At 45.3% G+C, this 26,402-nt stretch overlaps 1 pseudogene across 1 annotated transcript in view; it reads right to left on the bottom strand.

Annotated features, from left to right (window-relative positions):
- Positions 1-24,113: 24,113 nt before the first annotated feature.
- Positions 24,114-26,402, bottom strand: part of LOC144759455 (uncharacterized) — a 58,145-nt pseudogene continuing 55,856 nt past the window's right edge. Inside the window, exons 6-7 of the transcript XR_013595601.1 lie at positions 24,940-25,363; positions 24,114-24,904 (exon numbers count right to left, since the gene is read on the bottom strand). The product of XR_013595601.1 is annotated as an uncharacterized LOC144759455 (transcript). The remainder of the gene's footprint in view (positions 24,905-24,939; positions 25,364-26,402) is intronic.

The raw sequence follows: 26,402 nt of genomic DNA, 5'->3' as shown, positions 1-26,402 counted from the left end.
GATTTGATTTTTTTCCCTAGGTGCACCAACACATATGTAGGCTCGGTTGATAAGTCAACCCCCTGGTGCTTTGTTTTTGGGACTACCATTTTGTTGTGTACTCCACCCCAAATTAAGAGGAGGTACATATGTAAATTGGTGTATATATATATTTTTTTGTCTCAAGAGTACAGAGAAGTGTTTTTGGTATTGGAAGTGTTTTGTGTATTTGTATATAATGTACATGTGATGTGTTGTATATAGACTGTGTTATTTGTTTACATTGTGCCTCTCTGGCTGTTCGCTCATATATGTGTATATAGTTTTACGCTGCGTATAATTCGCAAATCACAAGACAATTAATTGTATCTTGTTTGATAATTAAAAGTGGATTGATCCCTTCAGTACCATGTTTCTACTTTTTCATCTTTGGTTGTCTCCTGCTCAGGTACGGGAGGGTGAGGTGGGCAGAACCCCTAACCATTTTTTCTAGTCTTTGCAGGACAGCATAGGACAGGTGCAGCTGGAAGGACACAGGCATCTCTGCATGCGTCCATGATTTAACCAGCTACAAAGACACTGTGTAGATGGAGTCCGTATTCTTTGACAGCATGTCAGTTGGGTCAATGTCCACTTACGCACTGTTGGACAGTCCTTTGTGGTGATGGCTGAGCCCGTGTGCTCCATCGTTTTTCTGCCGTCTGTGCTTGTAAGCAGAACTGTGCCTGAGCCCGTGTGCTCCACCTCACCACTGCAACTGCCCCAAGGGATTAATCTTTGGTATCCTGCACGAGTCAGCCGGTGCATTCCAGCCCAGATTTTCCCACATGTTGAGGGAGTTGAGTGTGCCAGCGGGAGCGGGACTGCGAGGCCCAGAGGTGCTAGCGCCAGGTAATCGCGCGCACCTGGTGCCTCTTCCCGCCCCCTCCTCCCTGCAAGCACTTAACGACTCGCGGCCCCCGCTTCGCGGGAGCCGCTCGCAGTCGTGCTTGTTGCTGGAAGCGTGGGGAGCCCTTTAAACTGCTGCTGTCTATCTCCACATTGGGTCCCTTGTACCCTGAGCCCGTGTGCTCCATCGTTTTTCTGCCACTGTGCTTGTAAGCAGAACTGTGCCTGAGCCAGTGTGCTCCACCTCACCACTGCAACTGCCCCAAGGGATTAATCTTTGGTATCCTGCACGAGTCAGCCGGTGCATTCCAGCCCAGATTTTCCCACCTGCTGAGGGAGTTGAGTGTGCCAGCGGGAGCGGGACTGCGAGGCCCAGAGGTGCTAGCGCCAGGTAATCGCGCGCACCTGGTGCCTCTTCCCGCCCCCTCCTCCTCCTACTTAGCCCAGCTTCTACACGCGTACGCGGGACGCGCGCGGACGGAAGCGCGGGCGAAGCCCGGGCAAAGGGCGGGCCCTCTGTGGCCCAGGTAGGCTGGGCTGGGCCCGGATATTTTCGTTAATATTGCATTATTTTTTGCCATCATTCTCCCGGAAGTAAATCTCTTCTATTACATAAGTTTGTGGAATAACCCTACAGAAGATGTCTAAAAAATTACGTTCAGGAAGGGAAGTGGGAGGTACACCTGGTGCAAAAATAGATATCATCCGCACAAGAAACAAATCTGTAAACAATCCCCCGTTGAAGGGTCAATGCCAACTCTTTGAGCTTTGGGACTTGCCTTCCCCAAAGAAAGCTAATTCTACTGCTAAAAAAGCTCCCTGTGCCTCGGTCCAGGAGGTCCATACTCAAGGTATCACAGACCCCCCGCCCCTTCCTGTGCAGCCCGCATTACTACAATCTGCGGCAGGGGTGCCCTCTTCCCTTGTTCACTCTGAAGGGAAGGGAGAGAGTAATCTCGATCTTCCGGTTCCTGAAAGGGATCTTGTGAACCAACCATCTTTGCCTCAAACCCTTTTGAATGATAGGTTGGGTGGAGATCTGTCATCGCTGTCCATTGACCTCGAACTCTGTGGCCTTTATGTAGATACAGCTAAATTGGAGTCTCATGCCCCTATCAAGCCTTCGGGGGGTGCTACTCCATGTGGGCTAATGTTGTATAGTAGTACCCCTTCGTTAAACGGTCAAGACATGTCCGATTTGCTAGATGTTTCCGGGACTCCGGGTCTCAACCTATCTGGTATCTGCCGTCCAGTGGAAGCGTGTGAAAAACCAATCTCTGAATCCATGATCGCTCTGGAACAATTATTAGCCTCCATTCTATCTCTCCTGGGGAAATTTGTAGGCAGCTCGGATTGTATCTTGGATTCAGTTACCCAAATACTGAAGTCATTGTTACAAAAGTCGCCAGATATGAGGAGTGTCCCCCCCCCCATGACCGAACACAGCTTGCCAAAGGGGAAAATAAATGTGCCTTTAGCGGACTCTGACATGAAGGCGGCAACAGCAGTTTTGAAAACACACACCGTAGCTATCCCCTTAACCGCAGTGCCTAATTGTATTAAGAACTCAGTTCTAGAGATCGAGGAAGAAAACAAATCCACGTCTGGCCCTAAAGTGGTTCAAGATTTATTCCCTATCTTCATGTCTGAAAATAAAAAAGAACCTTTGGACTATAAACGTGAGGTAAAGGTAAAAAACGGTAAACACAGAAGCAATAAAGGGAATAAAAGGAAATCAATTCGAAAATACAGGAAGAAAAGGCAGCGTCGGATAATCTTTCAAAATTCTTTGGCTGCACTGGAGAACGAAGAAATCGACTTGGATCCCACCTCTATATCCTCAAAGGCGGAAATTGAATTGAACTCACCCATCTCTACATCTTTAAAGGCCGAAAGTGAACTGTGTCTGCCAATGTCCCTGGAAGTTATGCCACAAACGGGGGGTCCTCTTCCAAGCCTCTCTCCTCCGACTGCGACTGGAGCTCCAATCCAATATCCATCTGGGGCCCTTAACCCTCTGGCCCCTCCTTTCTCCGCAGCCTTAGAGATTGGAGACCGCTCCCTCCCGGATTGCCTTTTAACAACTCTAAAAGCTCCAGTGGACACTCTTGTGTTAGACTTTTTACCTCTATTTGATTTTAATCTACCCTTAAACAGAGCCTGGCTTCTTAAGTGCTTTAGCGAGATTGAAAGTCTTCACCATATTCAAACTAGGGACATTGAGTTAGTTTCTCTGTTGGGTGAAGTCAGGGTATCGAGTATAAGGGTTAAATTCTATTCTCCTATTATTGTAAATTTGATATTGCAGCAAGCTGAGAATTTTCAACGTACAGGTATCGATATTCTCCCGATTTTTAGCCTTGGTAACACAAACCCTTCTCTTGGGAAGGTATTTAGAAGGGATGAGCTAAATGGGGTGGGCTCTCCTCTTAGAGACCTGAAGATTTGGGTCTCTAAGGGAAAACGCTCGGTTTCGCAAGTGAAGCCACTTCCGCTAACTCGGAATTCCTCCTTTACCGAGGATAACAATCGGTGGAATTGGCTGCATAGTGCCTTATCTACAAAAACAAAAGATAATCCCAGATTGTTTCAGCATCTTTAACACCTCACTAAAAATTATTTCTTGGAATGCGGCAGGGATTCACAGTAGCCCAGAGAAATTTGATTTCCTTTTCTCTCTAGGAGCTAACGTGATTTGTTTACAGGAAACTTGGTGCATTAATATGCTGGATGTTTCTAAGGATTATTACGCCTTGGAAGTGCCTGCTGCCCCCTCCAAGAAAGGTCATGCTAGGGGGGGAATCGCTTGTTTACTATCAAATAAATTGCAATGGAGATTCTCCCATTATATCGACCCTAGTAAACTTTTCCATGCTATAACTATTGAAAACCTGTTTAATAACGGCATAAAGTCACCTATGGTAATCCTTAATGTGTATATCCCTCCAGAAGAGTGTTTTAACGTGATATTGAAGCAGGTATTCCGATATATTGATCAAATCAAAAATGTCCCATCCCCTCCGGAAATTATGCTTGTGGGAGACTTGAACTGCAAAATCTCCAATGTTAGTTTGAAACTCTTTAGGAATAAATCTAAAGAAGAGGCGCACTTTGTTCCTCAATCACTCTTCCCTGATAAGTTAGTGACAAATAAAAGAGGGAAGATTTTGCTAAAAGAATTAGCGGCCGTCGACGGACTTATTTTAAACGGGAGATTCCCGTCTGACGTGCCTGCAAAATTTACTCACAAATCTCCTTTTGGGTCTTCTATCTTGGACTATGCAATCGCAGACTATGGTTTGTTTCCTTTTATTCAGGACCTTAAGATCATACCTACTTCTCTGAGTGACCATAGCATATTGTTTATAACTATTTCTTTAAATCCCATGACTTCTGCACCTTGGTCTCTCAACGGCAGTGATGCTGCCTTCCACGCTTCTTCGGGTAGGTGTTTCTGGAATCCCTCCGCCATTAATGGGGTGCAGGATTTCCTATCTGACACCCTATTAGTATTAAATGAGTGGCGTGGGAACGAAATAGTATATTTTGAAGAATTCATGCGAAACATCATCTTTTATGCTAATAAAACCTCCCGACCCAGAAAAGGGGTAGTGGTCCCTAGTATACTGCGTACCCTGAACAAGGAAATAAACAAACTAGTCCGTGAACAATATCTAGATAGAGTCATGGAACGTGAAAAGGAAATTTCCAGGCTAAAAAGAAAGAGATGTAGACTCAAGCTAAAAATAAAAAAGGTAAGGGAGGACAATGTTTGGATCAATTTGAGGGAATCTGTTGTTCATGGTAGGATTAGAGAATTTTGGGCAATAATCGGTAAGGGGTGCGGTTCTAGACTAAGTCCCTCTCCCATCCCTATAGCGGAAGAGGTATGGATTACTTATATTCGGGATCTTTATGCAGGGAACGGGACTGAAGGTGATGATACTGCCATAGATGCTACTCCCGAAGGTCTCATCAATTACCCCACTGAAGAAGAAATTGAGATAGCCATAAAAAACATGCGTGCCTCTGGGGCGATGGGCCCTGACGAACTCCCCATGACGGTCCTGAAACAGGATCCTTCAAGGTGGAGTAAAATCCTGTATCCTCTGTATAAAGCCTGTTTCTTGTCTAAAACTGTACCTGCCTCTTGGAGGGGAAGTATCTTGGTCCCTATCTTTAAGAAGGGAACTAGGGATAGCCCCAGTAATTATCGTCTGATTGCTCTCCTCGACTCCATCGGAAAGGTCTTTGCGAAATGTCTTTTAAATTCCCTTTCCGTTTGGGTAGAGGAGAATAACATCTTGCCGTTTGAACAGACTGGCTTCCGTAGGGACCACGGTACGTTAGATAACCTCACCGCTCTTCATGTGGTTACAGATAAATATGTCCAGGTGAGAGGAGGGGTAGTGTATGCCGCTTTTATTGATTTCTCCACAGCGTTCGACAAAGTTGACCGTAGAACGCTGTGGAGAAAATTGGCAGCGCTTGGTCTCCCAATTTATTTGTTGGAGCTGGTTCGGGCTCTCCATACAGAGACCTGGTGTAGGGTCCTGTTGGGGGGCGAAAGGGGGCTATCTAATCTAATTCCATCTTTGAATGGCCTTAAACAAGGCTGTTTACTGGCTCCCCTTTTGTTCTCCTTATACACGGCAGACCTACCCGCCGCCTTGTCTGCCAGAGAGGGCATTGCCCCGGTGGTGGGGGGGACCCCTATATCCTGCCTGATGTATGCCGATGATGTCCTTATTCTTGACTTGACCCCTAAAGGACTTGCAAATCGGCTACATGCTCTTCACGCCTTTGCTGTAGCCCATTGCATGAAGATTAATATTACCAAAAGTAAAGTCATGTGTATAGCTGGTAAGAAGAAGTGTCGATCTGTAGACTTTGGTTGGTTTATCGGGGGCCAAAAATTGGAGGTTGTAAATTCCTATACTTTCCTGGGAAAAATCATCACGGCTAACTTGAGTGAGAGGCTCCACATAGAGCATTGTTCACGCAAAGCTCTTGCCCATGGCAAAGGTTTAAATTCCCTATACCACGCAACGGGGAAACGGCACTTCCCGAGCTTATTGGAAGTATATAGATCTAAAATCCCCGCAACAATACTGTATGGTATTGAACTTATAGAGGTGAAAAATTGGGACTTTTGCCATAAGATTGAGGGGAAACTTCTAAGATCTCTTTCTTCCCTAAATACTGCGTGCTCTTTGGCCGCTTGTAGGCTTGACTTTGGTCTTAGGAGTAGTTGGGTACAGGGATTATGTGCCCTAGTAAGATGGGTGGCCTGCCTTGCTAGAGCGGAAGTAGGGACTATGAGAGCTCTCCTCAGAAGTGAATTATTGGGTAATTTTAACGAGTTTTCACAACTTGTACGTAATTTTAGAAAAGCTGTATCCCTTCTAAAATTAGATGAAAACGCTCTGTTTTTGTACTCTCCCTCACAGTTAAAACTCGTCTTAAAAGCAGCCTCGTGGGACCAATGTTTTCAATCGGATAAAAAGTTAATCTGTGAAAAAAGGAATGTAGACCTTCTCCTTAATTCCTTTGTGATGAAGCTACCGCAACCCTATGCTATATGGATCCTACCGCATGGTATTCGCAGATTTTGGTTTCTTTTACGTTACGATTTAATACCCTTAAATCTACTGTTATCCAAATGGTATGGCTCCTCTGCTCTGTGCAATTTATGTAAATTGAATATCCAGGACTGTATGCATGTTTTACTGATTTGCCCTGCGCTCCGTAAATTGCGCTCCAGATGGTTAAAAGTTATTTGTCTCCGCATTGGCATCGTCACTTTGAACGGCTTTCTTCATGCACTTTACTGCCCTCCTAATGAAATGTTCTGCTTCCATATTTTTAACTTTTTTAAAGGTTTTTTAGCTATTTATTAATATGTCCCTGGAGATGTTTTGACTTGCCGTCCTCTTGTGGTTTTGGTTTTGCATGTCAGTTTGGTATTTAACCTTGTTTCTTAAATGGCATATTTGTGCAATGTATTTTTTATTTTTTTTTATCTTGTATATTTTATGTGGCCCTCTTCTGAGAGCCAAAACATAATAAATAAATTGAAATTGATGCACTTGGAGTCGATAGTTCAAATTTCATGCATCAGGAGTGTCGATGGAGTCTGCTGCAGAGCTATCACCTGGGGTGTCCTGACTTCACGAAGGACACGTCTTATCAAAACTGGGACGGCGTTGGCGATATTTGAGATGTCTCCCTCTGATGTACCAGTGCCACCTGGTACCCGGCAGTGGAGAAGCTTCCAGACCACCTCTCATGCATGGGTTTCCTTGAGGCCCTTCCTGATGGGTTGCCAGAAGACTGCATGGACTATGGAGGGCTGCGTGTAGTCCGCCTGGGAGCTGCTGCCAGATCACTGACAGGGACCATGGACAAATCATTCATTCAACCGCTATGAGGAGAAAGTTAGTCAGTGTCTTCTCTAGGGCCTTGAGGGAGAGTGGGTCAGTCTCTCTTTTGCTGTACTTGTTCTTTCCTTAAGCTTGCATTGCTTCTTTTGTGGTGGTGGCCTACTGCCACTGGGGCGCGTGGTGTACTCAGCACCAGTCTTGGTTGTTCCTCACCTTCTCGATGCCGTGGTCAAGGGAGGCTTTGTGAAGAACGGTCCAATGCAAAGGTATAAACCCAGGCCAAAAGTACAAGGACAAACACTGGCTATTCAAAAGAACAGATTATACACAAACAATAATACAAAGGACTATACTGATATAAAAAATATATTTTATGATTATATTGATAAAAAAGATTAAACACATAAATCACATGTACATGATAATTTGATACAATAAAAAATTCTGATTATTATTTTTTTTTAAAACATTTGTTCTAATAATAATACTTGAGGAACAATATTGCCGTCCCAGATTTTCCTTTTTTATTCAATAAAACTTCTTTTTCTGGTTTTACTTAGCCAGGTTTAGTGATTAAATCAATTATTTTTCCGCTAAAGATAGACAAAAAACGGGTCTTGACCACAGTCTAAGACCACATTTTCTGTAGTAAATCTTGGCATCAGTCTAAGATTATACATCATATATAATTTTCAGATCTATTTGGTAAATACAGATAATCACATGTTTAATTAACAAAATTGTTTGGCAAAAACAGATAGTCATATGTTTAGACTTTACACCATACTTAAATAGACAAAGGAGGAAAGAAAAAAGGGGGAAGGTAAACTGATCAAGGGTATAAAAATATCTTGATTCTGTAACTGGTGTAACTCATTGGGGCAGTTTGTTCAGAAGTTTGCATATTCCCTACTATTATTTACTGGATTATAAAACATTAAAAATGTTGGTAGGACTGGCCTGTTTTCTATCTGCTTTCATCGCATACTTACTCCACTGTATTCAGGCTACAAAATTCACTCACCTCTGTATCTGGGATAAACCCAAATTCCAAAGTTTCCTGTGGTTTCTGTTTAAAATCAGTTGGTATTTATTGAGCCTGGATAGTCACAAGGAAAAATAAGCAGATATATTAGTTTATGTTCCATACTAAACTGACTAATATTCCTAAAGGGCCAGAACAGCAAATTAAAAAAAAACTTCAGTCTCTTGTGGGTTTTAAAGTTTGTTACCTCTATTTAGTCCAGTTTCATTTAATGCAACAAAGGCTTTTCAACTTTTATTTATTGTAGCGAAGGCTTTTTAACTTTTATTTATACAGGTCTGTTTTTTCTTATCTACGTGCATAACGCTATTATTTCCAACTATCAATTGCATTGGGCATTGGTTGTTTAATCCTAGTACTCCTTATTTGAGTTCCCTTGTTAGTGCTCGTTGATGCCCGGGCTCTATATTTAATCTCCGTGGTAGGTATGCTTTCATTTTATTTTTACTATATGACTTTATCCTAACCAGGGGGTCCTTGATACATTACACAATTTGTGAAGAACGGTGTCAGAGGCAAACTGATACATTTTCCATCCTGCAGCAGCAACAGGAGTCCACAAGGGCACATGCACCTTTCTGGGCTCAGCTCTTCCTCTCTGATTCTGCAGCTGCTGGCAGTGTATTACAGTGCAGTGGGGCCTCACTCACCATCTTTTATTTGCGCTCCGGGTGAGGTCACGGGTGGCCTATCTTTATAAAAATATTAGCCCTGTTGGGGCTTCCTCATGTGAATCGCTTTCTTGTGCTGGTGTGGTTCAGTATGCCCCCTCTGGGTACCGTGGCACTGGAGCCACTTTGGGAGGCTGCGGCAGCATCTATACAGCACTGCAGAGGAAGGTGTGGGGCAAGCACTGCAAGGCGTGACCTCAGTCTTCTCCCTGCTGGCGGGGTGCCAAACACAGCAAATCTCTTACTAAAGCCGTCAAAACTATAAGGGCCTGAAAAAATATTGACAGCTCAGAATTGGGAAATCTTTCGAAAGCCTCACCACCAGTACCATCCTCTAATGTGGAGAAAGCTACAAACTCTTACACGGAATGGGTAGACTCTGTTGAAAATTGGTTCCCGGCAAACAACACATTCTCAAGCGGGCATTGCCTTCCGCCCGTGGTATACAGAACATAAACTTGAGTGTAAAAAGTTAGAGCTTGATTGGATGGGAGGGTACAAAATCACCGACAGAAAGACCTATAAAGTTTGTCTTTCCAAATATAAAAAACGGCTCTCTGAAACCAAAAAGATATATTTCGGAGAACAAATTAAGAATGCTGGACCCTCATCTAAGGACCTGTTTAATACATTCTCCTTGCTTACCACCCCCGCAAGCCCTAAAATCAAAAGCAACCCAGAACTATGTGAGACTCTGGCGGCTTTCTTTTTACGGAATGCAGCTCCCCCGCCTAGGGAGAGAACCCCTCAGAGCACAACCCAGGAGGACCAAAAGGTCTTATTCCATCAACAAAAGGTAGTCATCCAATGTTAATCCAGGGAATAGTTATCCAACTTATGAAGTTTATTCAACACAAGAGAATGTCTTAATTTCACGACGTGTGCAAAAGGATGTTATTCCACATCAGGTTATAAATAATCATTCATGTTGTTAAACACAAATCCCATCCCGATGCATTTCGGGCGGAGCCCTTCGTCAGGGGATTACTCTACAAAAGAAACAGCAAAAAACCAAGCTATAATAAAATATGTCATCCAAGAATACAATCATAATAATACCAAATCATATATGAGTAAAATAGACTCCAATGAAAGTGCAAAACTCCAAGAACCAATGGTAATCAACCCAGGTCCCGAAAAGTGCTTAAATCAGAAAAAACGAGTGATAAGGGATGGGATTTGTGTTTAACAACATGAATGATTATTTATAACCTGATGTGGAATAACATCCTTTTGCACATGTCGTGAAATTAAGACATTCTCTTGTGTTGAATAAACTTCATAAGTTGGATAACTATTCCCTGGATTAACATTGGATGACTACCTTTTGTTGATGGAATAAGACCTTTTGGTCCTCCTGGGTTGTGCTCTGAGGGGTTCTCTCCCTAGGCGGGGGAGCTGCATTCCGTTTATCACGTCACACTGCCTGGCCAGACAGTGTTCCCTCAGCAGCACACCACAAAGCTTCAAAATCCTTTACCTTCTCTGATTAATACTGCTGTGCGAGATCCTCTCCATTTTTTGACAGTCGGCTTTCTTTTTACTAAAGGTTGAAAATATTTCTTCCTCCTTCACCTTTACGCCCACAGATGCCATTGAGGCCATTAAAACAGGGCTTCCTGATAACAACAGGCCCACTCCCATGCTAGATCATTTTACACTGCTGGATTTACCAGGAGTTACCAAACTTCGGTCCCTGTCCTGTTGCCATACTGAAACAGGTTCCTGAAAATATTGGGGAAGTCCTTACTCCACTGTTTGCATCTATTCTCAATACCGGTCACTTTCCGAGACCTTGGCAAATAGCATCCATTCGTCCCCTCCTAAAGAAACCCAACTTGGATCAAGGATCCTAGAAATTATAGGCCTATCTCACGTCTCCCCTTTCCAGGAAAGATGATTGAGAAGGCTATGAATGGTCAACTCAGCTCATTCCTCCAGACCAACTCTTTGCTAGACATCACACAGTTTGGCTTTCGTGCTGAATATAGTACTGAGCTGGCACTGATAAAATCCACTGAGGAGATCCGGTCCATCATGCAGTCCTGATGGACCGTTTATTGGCGGTCGGGGCTGAAGGCAAGGCCTTGGATCTTCTAAAATCTTTTCTGACCAATAGAACTCAGACTGGAGACCTTGGCAAAGATAGATCTAGGCCATTTTCTCTTCCCAATGGTGTTCTGCCGGGGTCTTCGCTCAGCCCTACATTGTTTAATGTGCATTTCGCACCACTGGCAGTCCTGATCAGATCATTCGGGTTCCAGTTAATTTCATACAAGGATGACACGCAAATTGTGCTGTCTATCCAGAAAGGGTCGAGGCTGAGACCAGATCTAGATGCCAGGATTGCATGCAGGCGATTGCAGCCTGGATGGCCTCTAACTGCTTTAAGCTGAATGCAGGCAAAACAGAGGTGAATGTTTTTGGGTACATCGCTAACCTCTGGACACCGGATTGGTGGCCAACTGCAATGGGTTTACCCCCAGTCCCTGTGGCACGGGCTAAGAACCTGGGAGTGACCGTCGATTTGAAGCTTTCTTTTAGTGACCAAATTAGCAGGGTTGTCACCTCCTGCTTTTTTATTCTTAGAACCCTTAGAAAAATTTAATTCCTGCTCCCGGAAGACAGGCTGAAGACAGTAGTCACTGCGCTCATTCTGTCTCGACTGGATTACTGTAATAGTCTCTATATTAACATCCAAAAGAGACACCTGGCCAGACTCCAGATCGTTCAGAATGCGGCAGCCAGGTTGATTACAGGGACACCCAGGTTCGTCTCGGGTAGGATGGTTCTTGGGACACTTCATTGGCTACCTGTTAAACAGCAAATACAGTTTAAGGCCTTGTGCATAGTTTTTAAGGCACTCAGCGGAGTCGGTCCTGACTTTCTGAAACACGCCTTACAGTGTGGCATGTTCCTGGAAGAGTCTTACGCTTGTCGCAAGCCAAACAAGTGACCCTTCTCTGCTATAATAAAGCCCGTTGGGGTGGCAGGAGCTTTCGCCATTGCGCAGCTAAGGCATGGAATAGCCTGCCTTTCCATCTTAGAAACATAATTGAGCTCCCCCCCTTCAGGAAAGAATTAAAAACTTGGCTATTCACATAATTACTCATCCCAGCAAATAGCCACAGGTTCATTCTAGGAGGGTAGTGCACAGCGCTAGGACACCTCAGGGTAACAGAGTGCTATAGAAGTCCTATTAACATTAACATTAACATTAACATTAACATTAACAATAGGTCTCACATTTACGCGTGTTTGAGCTATTGACATTGCAAATAACTATCCCTTTTATTTTGGTTTTTCTTTTTTAAAACATAAATAAAAGGCGCGTCGCACCAAAATACCTACCCCTCGAGACCCCGAAGTGAAACCGGCATGTGCCGCTAGTGTGTATCCCCATCTGTTTAGTGCCTGGCATGTGTTCCCCCTCAGGTGCATCTCCTGCATTAAGATTACGCCTGGCAAGTGTTTCATCACAAACTGCAGCACGATACACCGTTTGAGTTTGTCCCCCATACCATTGACGTTCCAGCTAATTAGTTTAAGACTCCTATCCCACTTCAGAGCCATGGACCCTGTAGCTAACCAGTGCTCTCCTGTGTGTCCTATGTTGCTGTTTCAGAATATGTGCCCTGCCGTGGTGTGCTGCTAACAACCTCGCCCGTCCCCCTCCAATGTGCAACCGTCCCTGTCTCTCCCCCTTCACTCTCGTCCCTCCCCCCCAACAAATGCAACCCCCCAACCCTGCTTCCCTGCTCAATAGGTCCCGAACTACCCTTTCGCCCGTTACCCAACCTGGAATCGGGAGAATAATAAAACAGAAAAACAACCCCCTTTTCCCAACAGATGAACCTTGTGCAAGTGGGGTGTGCGCCGGCTCCAGCTCCAGCCGCCACCCATGCCCACCCCGTAAACTGTAACAGTGTACCATGAAAAACCTACACTCCATGTATCTAAAGAGTCATTCATTTTCAGTCTGCATTACACTCCTTTGGAAGAGAAGGCAGCCCCTCGCGAGCTCACTTGGGTCACGGAGTTGGAAAAGAGAGGGGGGGATCTTCAGCACAGCCGCCAACAATAGCACGGCCCTCCTCCCCGTATCATACAACATCGTCTCTCCCTCCCCCCCAACCAGAAGTCCTTCTAAAAATCATGACCCACACCCAAACCACAAACCCTAGGTACATTACAGTAAGCAGAGGTCCACAGTTGCGGGTCCGTCACCCTCAATGTTCAGTCGCCTCTCGAAGCGGCCCCCAACGAGGACTTGCAGACCTCGACCTCCACGAGCGCTGACTCTGTCCATCAACGTCCGACCTGCCGGCCACAGACTCTGGCAACGCAGCCTGTGCGTCTCTCCAACTCCCACCTCTGGCCTGATCCCAAGCCGTCGACATCTTCCGGTCAATCAAGTCCTGCACGTCCGCAGGCGAGGTAAAGAATAAAGATTTGCCTCCAGCAAGAACCTTGAGCTTGGCAGGAAAAAATATCATGTATTTGATGCCTCTCTCCCTCAGCGCTGCCTTCACACCTACAAAGGAGCACCTCTCTCGTTGTACCTGAAAGGTAAAGTCCGGAAAAAAACGAATCGTGGCGTTGTCGTTGCAGAGGTCCCCGGCCTGTCTAGCTGCTTGAAAGATGGCGTCTCTATCCCTATAGTTCAGGATTTTTGTAATAATGGTCCTGGGCGGCGCCCCTGGTTTGGGTTTAGGGATAGGTGCACAGTGCGCCCTTTCCACGGTGAATATGTTGGAGAGGCGTTTAGGCTTCAAGTGATTGAGGATCAGGTCTTTCAGGAAAAGTTCCACACTGGGCCCCTCCAAATCCTCCGGTACGCCTTCGACGCGTATATTGCTTCTGAGGGCCCTCCCTTCTTGGTCTTCCAGCCGCAACGCCACTTGGCAGTGTTGGTGCTCTAGGTCGTTGACACGTTGTTCCAGTGCTTTGGTTGACTTCTGTAGCACCTTGATGTCGGCCTCGTTGGCTTTAGTCTTCTCCGATGTTTTCCCGAGGTCGACCCGGAGGAGATTTACTTCGATGGAGACCTTGGCAATTTTCGCCTCTAAGTTGGCACCAAGTGACTCTATGGCTGCCATGATGGAGGCCAGCGATGGTTCTTTCGCGCCTGATTGGTCACCTGCAGCGATCCCCGCTTGTGGCATCCCCATCTGGACCGTGTATTTGTCCAGTTTGTTTGATTGCGTCGCTGTATTGTATTTGGGCCTCATGTTGGCTATAATCCCACGCGGTCAGTCTGTGGCACGCAACACGCCCCGGTCCATCCAAGAATGGCATCTGCAGCCATTGTTGATATTCGCACACCCCTAGGGTTCCCGCAGCTCAGGCCTTCAAATCACCAGGCAGGCCTCCACTCCACCGGTCCAGGCCCAAGGCTGTAAAGCGCTCCCTCCGCTATGCTCTTCGCCGCACCCCAGCAGGTGGCACGTTTCGCTGCCGCACACAGCCCAGTCCCGCTGGCCGCAGCACCGTCTCGTGTATGCAGGCTGCAGGTGTCCCTTCTCCGCAGCCCGCCTCCTGTCCTGCCCGGGGGGGGTGTCGCACGTTATCTGTCCCCACGCATGTGATGGTCACCCCTGCCTTCCGGGAGAGGGTTCACTCATGGGGGCCAAATCACCGCCGCGGCCTCTCTGTCCCGCTTTCTCGATTCTCCTGCAGTCCATCTCCTCTTCTGCCGGGGGCCCCTACGCTGATGTGCGCCCCTGCTATGCTGGGCCCGTCCAGCCGCCCACTGCCTCACCGACAGTCAGATTCCGCGTCTAGCTTACTGTCTTTGAACCGGGACCCACGCAGCCCCGGTTGCTTTCCTGAGGTGTCCTCCGGTCCGCCTCCAAACCTTCCCAACCACTGGTGCCTGCAGCCAGCCACGATGTAGGACAGCGTGTGGTAGTCCCAAACTGGCGGCGCTACACTTTTGGGCCACACGATGCAGACCAGATGGCTCCCCTCAGGCCGAGTCGAGCTCCGTAACCGCCCAACTAGGCCGCCGAGCCGGGCCCTTGCCTGAGACCTGAGGCCACTCACGCCGCTTCAGCGCTTCCCGACGGCAGCTGGCCCCAGACCACAGGGACGTAACTCGGCTTCCGCTGCAGGCAGCGCGACCGGAGACGGATCAGTCAGTGCCCCTTCCTAGCACCGATTCAGCGCCGCATATGGAGTGTAGGATTCTCCGGATATTGAGCGGATTTGATTTATGCGGGATGAAGGCTCGGCTCCACGGAGCTCCCGAGTCAGGCGGCCATCTTAGCTGGCACCCGGCCACCCCCCACGTACTATGTTTTGACCTAGTTCCTACTTAAGGGTGAACTTCAGTGATCTGCTTACAGTGCGCAATATCCACAAGCCTTATTAATTGTGCGCATCAGCGAAACTGCGTGCAACTTCAGCAATTAAAATTTAGGCCAATGCGCACGATCCCAAAAACTGTATTTGCTGTGCCATCAGCGGAACCATCAGCCTGATTACTGATGGCACATACTTATACAGGGAGGAGTCACTTTAGTCTGGTGCTCAATTACAAGTGTAAATGTGAGTCTGGTGGTGCCTGATAACTGAAAGGCACACATTTGTTTACATACAATTTCATATATGTCTGATTTATTATTCCTATTACAGCGCCTTCTACCTTGAGAAGGCCTGTCTTAGACTAGTGTGAGGACAAAACCCATGCCGACAAATGAGCGACCTGAAGTGTAATACTGAGAAAAAGTAGCCTGGAGGAATGCTGCAAATTAAAGTAAATGAAAAAGAATTAATAAAGAACTACATGACAACAGCTGTGTGACCTGGAAGCCAATTGTTTCTCAATTTAGTCCTAGTTTGTGATTACCTTACAGTGCTCACATTATCATCCGCGCTAGAAGAGATGGGAGCCTGGGGTGTCTGGTCACAGAAGCTCATTTACATACAAAGGGCGTGACAGCCTGCTCACAACGCACAGCACAACTTCTTTACGTAAAGTGCTAGTACACAGAACAGGTTAAAGTCTTGTGTCTCTTTTTTTCATTTTCTTTAATATATCCTGCACCTTGCTCTGTTCTTCTCTTTCTCTCATTTCAATTCATCATAAATTATTCAAATTCACTATTGCTTTATCAGCACGGCACAAGTCGGAGGGTAGCCACAGTTTGAAGGGGTCCCCCCACTATCATCTAGAAACGGGACTCAGTTCCACCTAGCTCCTTAGCCTGCAACTGGTAATTGTTACTTTTTGCCCCAGCACTGCAGACACAGGCCTCTGAGTGTTTGTTTGTGTGAGTGGCGCAAGAGAGGAACAGAGAACTTGACAAAATTAGCCCTTCTATTGCTTAATACATTGAAATGTGAAACACTTTGGGGTTTAGGGTCTGGATAAAGAATAACGTCAGGAAACAAGCGCAAATTAAAAGCACATTTTATTTACACTTTCAGTCATTTCCGAGTTTAGTTACATACTAATAGTGGGCAAAATACATGATGTAAAAAACTGAAACCAAAAACGTATTTTTACATTATTTTATGTTTCTTGTTTCTTGTTTTTAAAACAGGCCGTCAACCTTTCACGTGAAAATTATTATAAGGGCCTGACATCACTTCTTGTGATGTCACTACATGTGACGTCACTGTGATTTGCATATGATAATGGGCTCCTTTACTATTTTCCTTACTTGTGCCCTGTTCATTGGCAGGACATGGGTCTATAGGTATTAAAAATAAACATTAAACTCATTGGTGTTCAGCCCATTTCTCTGGTGATGTCACACATTGGCATGTTGTCGGCTGCTTCTTCTATTTTTAGATGAGTACAAATAACGTACCGTTCCCCCTCCTTCCTATTCGTTCTTTTTCTCCCCCTTTCTTTGTCACTCTCACTCTCTTTATCTCTCCCCCTCTCTATCTCCCACACACTCCTGTTAGCTTTAGCTTCATGAATGTCACTGCCACTTCTGGCATTCATACGACAAATCCTTCAGAACATTTGAGGACAAGGGACAATCAAGTGTGGAAGATGAGTTGCTGGGAGTGCAACTGATTATCCTGGCACATATATGGGATTTCGCTATTTCACCACATTCTTCAATCAGAGTCTACTGCTTACAGTGGCTCAATTCTGGTACAAAGTAGAGTTTGGCAAGTCTCAAAATGAATAGGAAGAGCCAAGTCGGAGAGGAGCCACGGGTCCCACTTAGTAAGCAGGCGCAAGGCACAAGCTGATCCATCAACCGATAACAGTGTGTAAAAGATGCAGCAAACGTTACTTAAAAACAAAGTATATGCTCTTTTATATCTATAGATAACACCTGTGCTTCGCTTTATTTCATTACATATACTGCAGTTGCATTTGTTAATAGTAGTACATGCATTTTACCAATGAAGCTTCCATCTCCAGAGCCCTGACAACATGTCCACTCTGGGTGTGTTGGGTTTATAGGTTTTATCACTAATCCGACAAGTTAGCTGAAAATACCACTGTTAGTCCCAGTATTGTTCAGTGTTGCTGTTACAGGTAGTGTGGTCAGGGGCGATTGTATCTCTTCTTCGCCAAATAAAAATCAACAATGTTTCTTTTCTTTTAATCCACATTGTGCTTGTCTCCCACTGTGTATCCTGGTACATCATGTCACTTTGCTATGTGTACGAAAGTGAACAATCACTGGAAACAAACACTTTTATAATTCTGCAAATACTGTTATCTGATTTTCTTCTTTACTGCCATTCGGGTCTTTTATCATCTGCTATTTCAATGTCCTACATAATTTGAATTTTATCTTTTTCCATAATTCATTCCTCTCACAATAACTGCACTGTTTTGCTCTTTTCTATGTCTTCAGAAGGGTCAATATTATTTTTGATGTACTTAAGTTCTTACCGGAATCTCTGCATCTCTAGGATTATTTCGATGTGACCGTCCTGACCCATGCAGAAGCGGTCGCTCCCCTCACTCCTCCTGGGTATCGTAGCGCTATTCCAACGCTGCCTGTGCTCTGTACTTTAATATTTTCATAGCGCCACACTGTGCCTGCATATTCTCATAGCGCCGCATTGTGATTGCATATTTTTCATAGCGCCGCATTGTGATTGCATATTTTCATAGCGCCGCATTGTGCTTGCATATTTTCATATGTGGTGCTTCATAGCGCTTGACATTCATCACTGTTGTTGGTAACTGGATTGTTGACTGTAGCGCTCCACTGCTCGCCCTGACCTCACCCTGCTTACATTTGTTTTTGTTGCTGACATTTTGTTCTTGTGCCGTCCCAGCCCGTACCTCCAACACGCTCCCGCCTCCCAGCTGACCCTCCTTCGCTCCTCCCCCTCCACTATCTACATATGTCAGAACAGCTGACGCGCATCGTTCACGCGCAGCGGTCGCGCTCCATGTGCGCCGAAGGTGCGCCAAAGGTAAGCCCGTCTACGCCCGTCCGCGCCTGGACCGCGCCCAGCGCCAGACCCCCTGGTCCACGCAAACCCCACTCCACCCGCATAACGTATGCCGCCGCCACCATTCTAGCCCTTAACCCCGGACGCACACCGCAATGCTACGAAGCTGGCCCGGGACGTTCCCACGGTCCTTTCGCCTGCCACTTCTGCAAATATACCAGCATCAAGACCCATACCACACCCACTAACCCCAAAAACAGCTCCGACTCTTTTCACCTGAAGTGCATCCTGCTAAAAACACCCGCTTGATCCACAGACACGCCACTGAACTCTGGGATCTACTGGACACTACATCACCGGACATCGCCTTCCTTACTGAAACATGGATGAACGCGTCATCAACACCCGACATCGCCATAGCCATCCCGGACAACTACAAAATCATCCGAAAAGACCGCACCATCCAAACAGGAGGAGGCATCGCCATCATCCATAAGAACACCATCAAAATCACGACCAACTCCGACGATAACCTCACAACCGCCGAACACCTCCACTTCCAGATCCACACCGACCCTAGGACCACACTTAGAGGCACCCTCATCTACAGACCTCCAGGAACCCGTAAACAATTCAGCGAAGACATCACTGACTTCATCAGTCCACATGCCCTCGCATCCGAGAACTACATTCTACTAGGAGACCTCAACTTCCACCTGGAAAAGAATAACGACAGCAACACCACCACCCTTCTTGACAACATGGCCAATCTCTGCCTCAAACAACTCGTTGACACCCCCACCCATGTAGCCGGACATACGCTCGACCCAATCTTCACCTCCAGCAAACATATCTCCTTTGATCACACCACAGCCCTCCATTGGACGGACCACAGTTGTGTTCACTTCAGCTACAAAACCACCTCGACCCATAACCCCCCACAACCTATTCCCCGAAGAAAATGGAACAAAATCACCACCGACCAACTCCTCACATCGCTCAACCAAAACCCACCCGCCCTCTCATCGGACCCAAACGAAGCGGCCATCAAACTCAAACAATGGATCACTCACAGCGCTGACGAACTAGCACCCTTGAAAAACCATTGCACCAAACAAGACAGCAAAAAGGCCCCTTGGTTCAACGATGACCTTAAGAAATCCAAGAAGCTATGCCGTACTCTCGAGAAAACATGGAGAAAAACCCCAACCAGCGACAACATGTCCACCCTCAAGGCAGCCACCCGCAAGCACCACCAGCTGATTCGATCCACCAAGAAATCTGCATTCAAGAATCGACTTGACAACAACGCCCATAACAGCAAGGAACTATTCAACATCGTCAAAGAATTCACCAACCCCACCGCAGCCTCAAACGACATCACCCCCTCCCAAAACCTCTGCGACTCGTTATCCTCCTTCTTCTACAACAAAATTGCAGACATACATAAAAGTTTCGGAAACAGCTCCAACGAACAATACTCTCCACCCCCCTCAGAACGTAAACAGCCCTCTAACAACCTCAGCACCTGGAACCCAATTTCCACTGAAGACACCATCCGCCTGATGAACTCCATCCATTCTGGCTCGCCAACCGACCCATGCCCCCACCACATCTTCAACAAAGCTGACTCCATCATCGCACCCCATCTCCGTGATGTCATCAGCTGCTCCTTCAACTCTGCTACCTTCCCAGAAAGCTGGAAACATGCCGAAGTCAGCGCCCTCCTGAAGAAACCAACTGCAGACCCCTCCGAACTTAAAAACTACCGCCCCATATCCCTCCTCCCATTCCCGGCCAAAGTCATTGAGAAAGCCGTCAATAGCCAACTCACCGCCTTCCTCGAATCCAACAACTCCCTCGATCCCTCACAGTCCGGCTTCCGAGCCGAACACAGCACGAAACCGCCCTCATTGCAGCGAAAGACGACATCCAAACACTACTGGACAACGGAGAAACAGTGGCCCTCATTCTACTCGACCTCTCCGCCGCCTTCGACACGGTATGCCACAGCACCCTCATACAACGTCTCAACAACATCGGCATACAAGGAAAAGCCTTGGACTGGATCACCTCGTTCCTAGCTGGAAGAACTCAGAAATTCCGACTTCCCCCGTTCAGATCAGAGGCAACAGAAGTCATCTGCGGTGTACCACAAGGATCATCACTCAGTCCCACCCTCTTCAACGTTTACATGAGTCCACTCGCTTCCATCGCGCGTCAACACAACCTTAACATCATCTCCTATGCCGACGACACCCAGCTGATCCTTTCCCTCACCAAAGACCCCAACACCGCCAAAACCAATCTTCACGAAGGCATGAAAAAAGTAGCCATCTGGATGAAAAACAGCCGCCCAAAACTCAACTCAGACAAAACGGAAGTGCTCATCCTAGGATCATCCCCCTCTGCCTGGGACGACTCTTGGTGGCCTGCGGATCTGGGCTCTGCACCCATACCCACAGACCACGCATGTAACCTTGGATTCATCCTAGACTCCTCACTCTCGATGACCAAACAAGTCAACGCCGTCTCATCCTCCTGCTTCAACGTACTTCGTATGCTCAAAAAAATCTTCCATTGGATCCCCACCGAAACAAGAAAGACTGTCACCCACGCACTGATTACGAGTCGACTAGACTACGGAAACACCCTCTACGCCGGAATTACAGCCAAATTACAGAAAAAACTTCAACGCATCCAAAACGCATCAGCGAGACTCATTCTGGACATCCCTCGCCAAGATCACATCACCGGCCACCTGAAAAACCTCCACTGCCTTCACGTCAACAAGAGAATAACATTCCGTCTCCTCACCCACGCACACAAGGCCCTCTACAATCTAGGACCCGAATGCCTCAACACTCGTCTATCCTTCTACACACCCACCCGCCAACTAAGATCCTCCAATCAAGGCCTCGCCGCAGTTCCGCGTATCCAAAGATCCACCATGGGAGGTAGATCCTTCTCCTACTTGGCGGCCAAGACCTGGAACTCACTCCCCACTCACCTCCGCCTTACACAGAACCACATCCCCTTCAGAAAAGAACTCAAAACCTGGCTATTCGATAAATAATAATCCCCCTCCCCAAGCACCTTGAGACCCTCTGGGTGAGTAGTGCGCTATATAAATCCTTGAACTTGATGTGAGTTAAATGAAGGAGTGTATTCACTGAGGGCTGTGTGGGATCGAAAATTGACAAAAGCCCTTCTCACTTTCAGTGCCCTTCTATGTTTTCCCCCTGTGTGTTCACTGATGACTTTGTAGCTCTTATCGTCGACAAAAGCTCTTCCCACATTCATTGCACTTGAGTGGCTTTCCCCCTGTGTGTGTTTGTTGATGTTTTCGTAGCATTGATAACTGACTAAAGCTCTTCAAACATTCACAGTAATCATATAGTTTTTTCCCTGTGTGTATTCTCTGATGTGTTTGTAGGTCTGATAATTGACTAAAGCTCTTCCCACATTCATTGCACTTGAATGGTTTTTCTCCAGTGTGAGTTCGCTGATGATACCTTAATATTGAAGAGAAGCAAAAACTGCTGTCACATTCACCGCAATGATAGGGTTTTTCCCCCCTGTGTGTCCGCTGAGTTGTTTGGAGGTTTGATAATCGACTAAAGCTCTTCACACATTCACTGCAGTTGAATAGTTTTTTCCCCTGTGTTCACTGATGATTTTGTAGGTGTGATGACTTTGCACTTGAGTGGCTTTCCCCCTGTGTGTGTTTGTTGATGTATTCGTGAGTTGAAAACTGACTAAAGCTCTTCAAACATTCCCAGCAATCAATGAGTTATTTTATCTATATAATTAAGTTTGGGAAACCATCTTTTTTTTAACTATACACAACGACGAAAACTGAAGAAACACACAGAATTTCCAAATGAAATTGAAATAGGTATTGTTACTGTTTCTGTAAAAGCTCAATGCTATCCCTTGCACAGACATTGTGGGTGTTTTCATATTCCCTTTTCTAAAATCTCACTTCTATCTATTCTTGTAAGGCAAAATAGGGTCCCTTATATCAGATTGCATGCATCACCTGGAATGTGGTATAATAGTTCAAAATGATGCAATTGTCTCCATGATCTATAATATCTGATTACTAACTATTACATGTAAATACCACTTTTTATATTGGAATTTTCATTCTTCTTCTTCCTTATCACCCCTTCCCCCTACCTTTTCTGACATATACACATATGTTACTTAGTTATATTCTTCTCTAAGGAAACTCTGAACTTAGCCTTGGTATTTTAATCCAATCAAAAAATGAAAAAATGTTCTTTAAAAATCTGCAAGTTGAAGACTCCCCTTGCTCCACTTATCCCTCTGCACTCTTTGGTTTCTTTACTTCTGCTCTCTTGGGGTCACTCAAACTACAGAGAAATCTTTTGATAAAATACACTTTATTTTAATTTACAGCCTTGAGAAAGCCCTGGTGCCACTCGCCACACAGGGCGAAACACGTGTCGGCTGTTTGTGTTCAATCTTGAATCAATAAAGGACTTGTTTGGAAAAACTTTAATGAAAATGGAATTAATTTTTTTACGTCTGAACGGAACTGTGCACCCAAGAAAAAAGGATTTAGCCTCAAATTAATACATCTACAGAACAGGAAGACATACTCATACTTTCCTCAAAACTTTGCAACTTTGAAGCTCATAGGATCCAGAGCTTTGAGTATGATTCCCTTGCCTCTATAAAATTGTGAAAACAGATATAGGCCTGGAATCCTTGGACTTATTGTTTTTGTTGAAAATTTAAATTACGGATTATCCAGGACCATATCATAAGATATCAAATGATTAGCCTACATCAATAAATCGACATTTGCCAGAAAACAAAGCATTGGTGCATAAAAAGATCCTAATCCAAAATGTCCACCTATACAAATCGACGCGAAAGACGAAACAATAGATTAGAAGAAGCATTTGACCCCTCCGGCGCTGCCATTAGCAAAACATCGAGCTCAACTAATTTATTATCAGCTAAATGTACATTTCAAACATTGGAGAAAGTAGCCAAAAAAGAAACCTCCAAATGGTGGGAAGGAGCATCACTCAAAAAGTATCTGGAACACAATCTTATCCCTCGTGGATTACGAATTCTTATCTTTCCTCCAATAGAGACCACGGCTCCTGAAAAATTACAACTTTGGGAAGAAAATCTACACACAGCCTCCAATAACATGCTAAGACAGCTAATAGATATAACGCAAGAAAAATTTGAAAAAAACAAATCAGAGGTTGATACTTTATCCAAACGAATTGAGGAAGCAAATTGGGGTGATATTACAATGAAAAACTATGAAATCCTAAACAAAATCTTGGATGAATATGAAGAGGACATAATCCAAAGGAAAAATCACAAATTTAGACAAGACTTGAATGTCTAGGGAAGGGTCTATACCTTCGCACAAAAATATGACAACATTAACACCTCAACATCAAACAGTAATACCAGAACCACAAATCAAACCCCTACCTCATCGGAAGTTGGCTCAGTAGAAGAACTACCAACAACTTGCAATACTCGTCCACAAGTAAATTTTCAGGAAGAAGTTCAACGACATCGACTAGGGAATGTCCAAGACAATCACACCAGACCTCCAAACCTGGGGACACCAAAACCAAGTACAATAGGAGTTCAAACCAGAGCAAGAAAGAAGGAACTGTACACGGCGAAACCCTAACTAATAACCTGGTGATCAATCTGTCTACTACAAACCTTACTGATACACACAACCAAATTCTCAATAAAGGATTATCCTTCTGCCCAACTATGTGTTCGCTGATGTCTTTGAAGGTGTGATAACTGACTAAAGCACTTTGCACATTCACTGCACTTGAATGGTTTTTCCCTCGTGTGTGTTCGATTATGACGTTGAAGGTGTGATAACAGACTAAAGCACTTTGCACATTCACTGCACTTGAACGGTTTTTTCCCCCGTGTGTGTTCGCTTATGTCTTTGAAGGTGTGATAACTGACTAAAGCACTTTGCACATTTACTGCACTTGAATGGTTTTTCCCCTGTGTGTATTCGCTGATGTCTTTGAAGTTGTGATAACGAACTAAAGCACTTTGCACATTTACTGCACTTGAATGGTTTTTCCCCTGTGTGTATTCGCTGATGTGTTTGAAGGTGTGATAAGTGACTAAAGCACTTTGCACATTCACTGCACTTGAATGGTTTTTCCCCTGTGTGTGTTCGCTGATGAACCCTTAATGCTGAAGAGTTGCGAAAACTACTGTCACATTCACTACAATGATAAGGTTTTTCCCCCATGTGTGTTCGCTGATGACTTTTTCGGGCTGATATCTGACTAAAGCTCTTCCCACATTCACTGCACTTGAATGGTTTTTCCCCTGTGTGTGTTCGCTGATGATTCCTTAATGCTGAAGAGTCGCGAAAACTACTGTCACATTCAGTACAATGATAAGGTTTTTCCCCCGTGTGTGTTCGCTGATGACGTTTTCGGTCTGACATCTGACTAAAGCTCTTCCCACATTCATTGCATTTGAATGGTTTTTCCCCTGTGTGTGTTTGATTATGTCTTTGAAGGTGTGATAACTGACTAAAGCACTTTGCACATTCACTGCACTTGAACGGTTTATCCCCGTGTGTGTTCGTTGATGTGTTTGAAGGTGTGATGACAGAATAAAGCACTTTGCACATTCACTGCACTTGAACGGTTTTTCCCCCGTGTGTGTTCGCTGATGTCTTTGAAGGTGTGATAACTGACTAAAGCACTTTGCACATTTACTGCACTTGAATGGTTTTTCCCCTGTGTGTATTCGCTGATGTCTTTGAAGTTGTGATAACTGACTAAAGCACTTTGCGCATTTACTGCACTTGAATGGTTTTTCCCCTGTGTGTATTCGCTGATGTTGTTGGAGGTTTGATAAGTGACTAAAGCACTTTGCACATTCACTGCAATGATATGACTTTTCCCCTGTATGTGTTCGCTGATGTATCTGTAGGACTGATAAGTGACTAAAGCTCTTTACACATTCTCTGCACTTGAATTTTTTTTCTCCTGTGTAGGTTTGCTGATGAAGCTTGCGTAGTGATGACAAACTAAAGCTCTTGTTGCATGTGTGTGATTCTTCTTTCTTGGTTAGTGTCTGTGGGTCGGGTATATATTTGTCTACATCCCATGACTGTATTTCCTGATGGGCCAACATGGCTGATAAAGCACTTGGCTTTTTCTCACACACTTTATATGTGTGCAGTATTTTGCACGTTTGATTACTGTAAAATGCGATAGCCACCAAATATTTGCCACACTCCTAATATGTGAAGGTGTCTTTGTAGGCGATTGTGCCTTTAGATTGGATTATGGCAATGCACGCTTGTGGGTAAAGATGTATCTTCCTTCTGGCCGGTGCAAATCGGGACAGTCCGTTGTATTTTAGATATAAGAACTCCTCTTTCATTTACCCGTCAGTTGTTTGGCTCCGCTCTGTTGTGCTTTTCTCTGGTTACTGGGGTTTGGCCAGAAAGAGTTTACAATTCACCTAGAGCACGGAATGATGGCTTGTCATCATATTAGAAAACAGAGCACTGCGGTAATCACATCATACCGATCCGATGAGCAAAGCTGGTGTTGGACACTTGTTTATACAAGAGGCGGTTTGTTATTGTTGTTGCCTTAATTTTCCTAAGGTCATTTCTTCGTCTCGTGGCGTGGAGGTGCACAGCTCAGTCTCTTACAATCACTGAACTGCCCTTGATGCTTCATCCGGAATCTGTCAGTTTGTGTGCAGGTTCCCCTGTCGCTGACTGCGCTGATGTTTTCCTGAATACTGTAGCTCAATATTTCTGCTATTATTGAAGAGTTACAGCCTTTGCTTCATTATTGATGGTCATTTCACACATTCAAGGCTTGTTTTCTGTTGGATGTAAAGATATTTAAAATTACTAAATGGAAACATAATGGAATGAGAATTCACAATGTTTAACTGGTTGTAAAAGACACAAGCAGAGCTCGCAAAGTGGAAGCCGCTCTTCCTATCATGGCTGGGTCGCATACATGCTGTGAAGATGACTGC

The sequence above is a fragment of the Lissotriton helveticus genome, chromosome 1_1, assembly GCF_964261635.1.
Source record: "Lissotriton helveticus chromosome 1_1, aLisHel1.1, whole genome shotgun sequence".
NCBI lineage: Eukaryota > Metazoa > Chordata > Amphibia > Caudata > Salamandridae > Lissotriton > Lissotriton helveticus.
The sequence above is the reverse complement of the archived record's forward strand: the minus strand, read 5'-3'. Positions and strand labels throughout refer to the sequence as shown.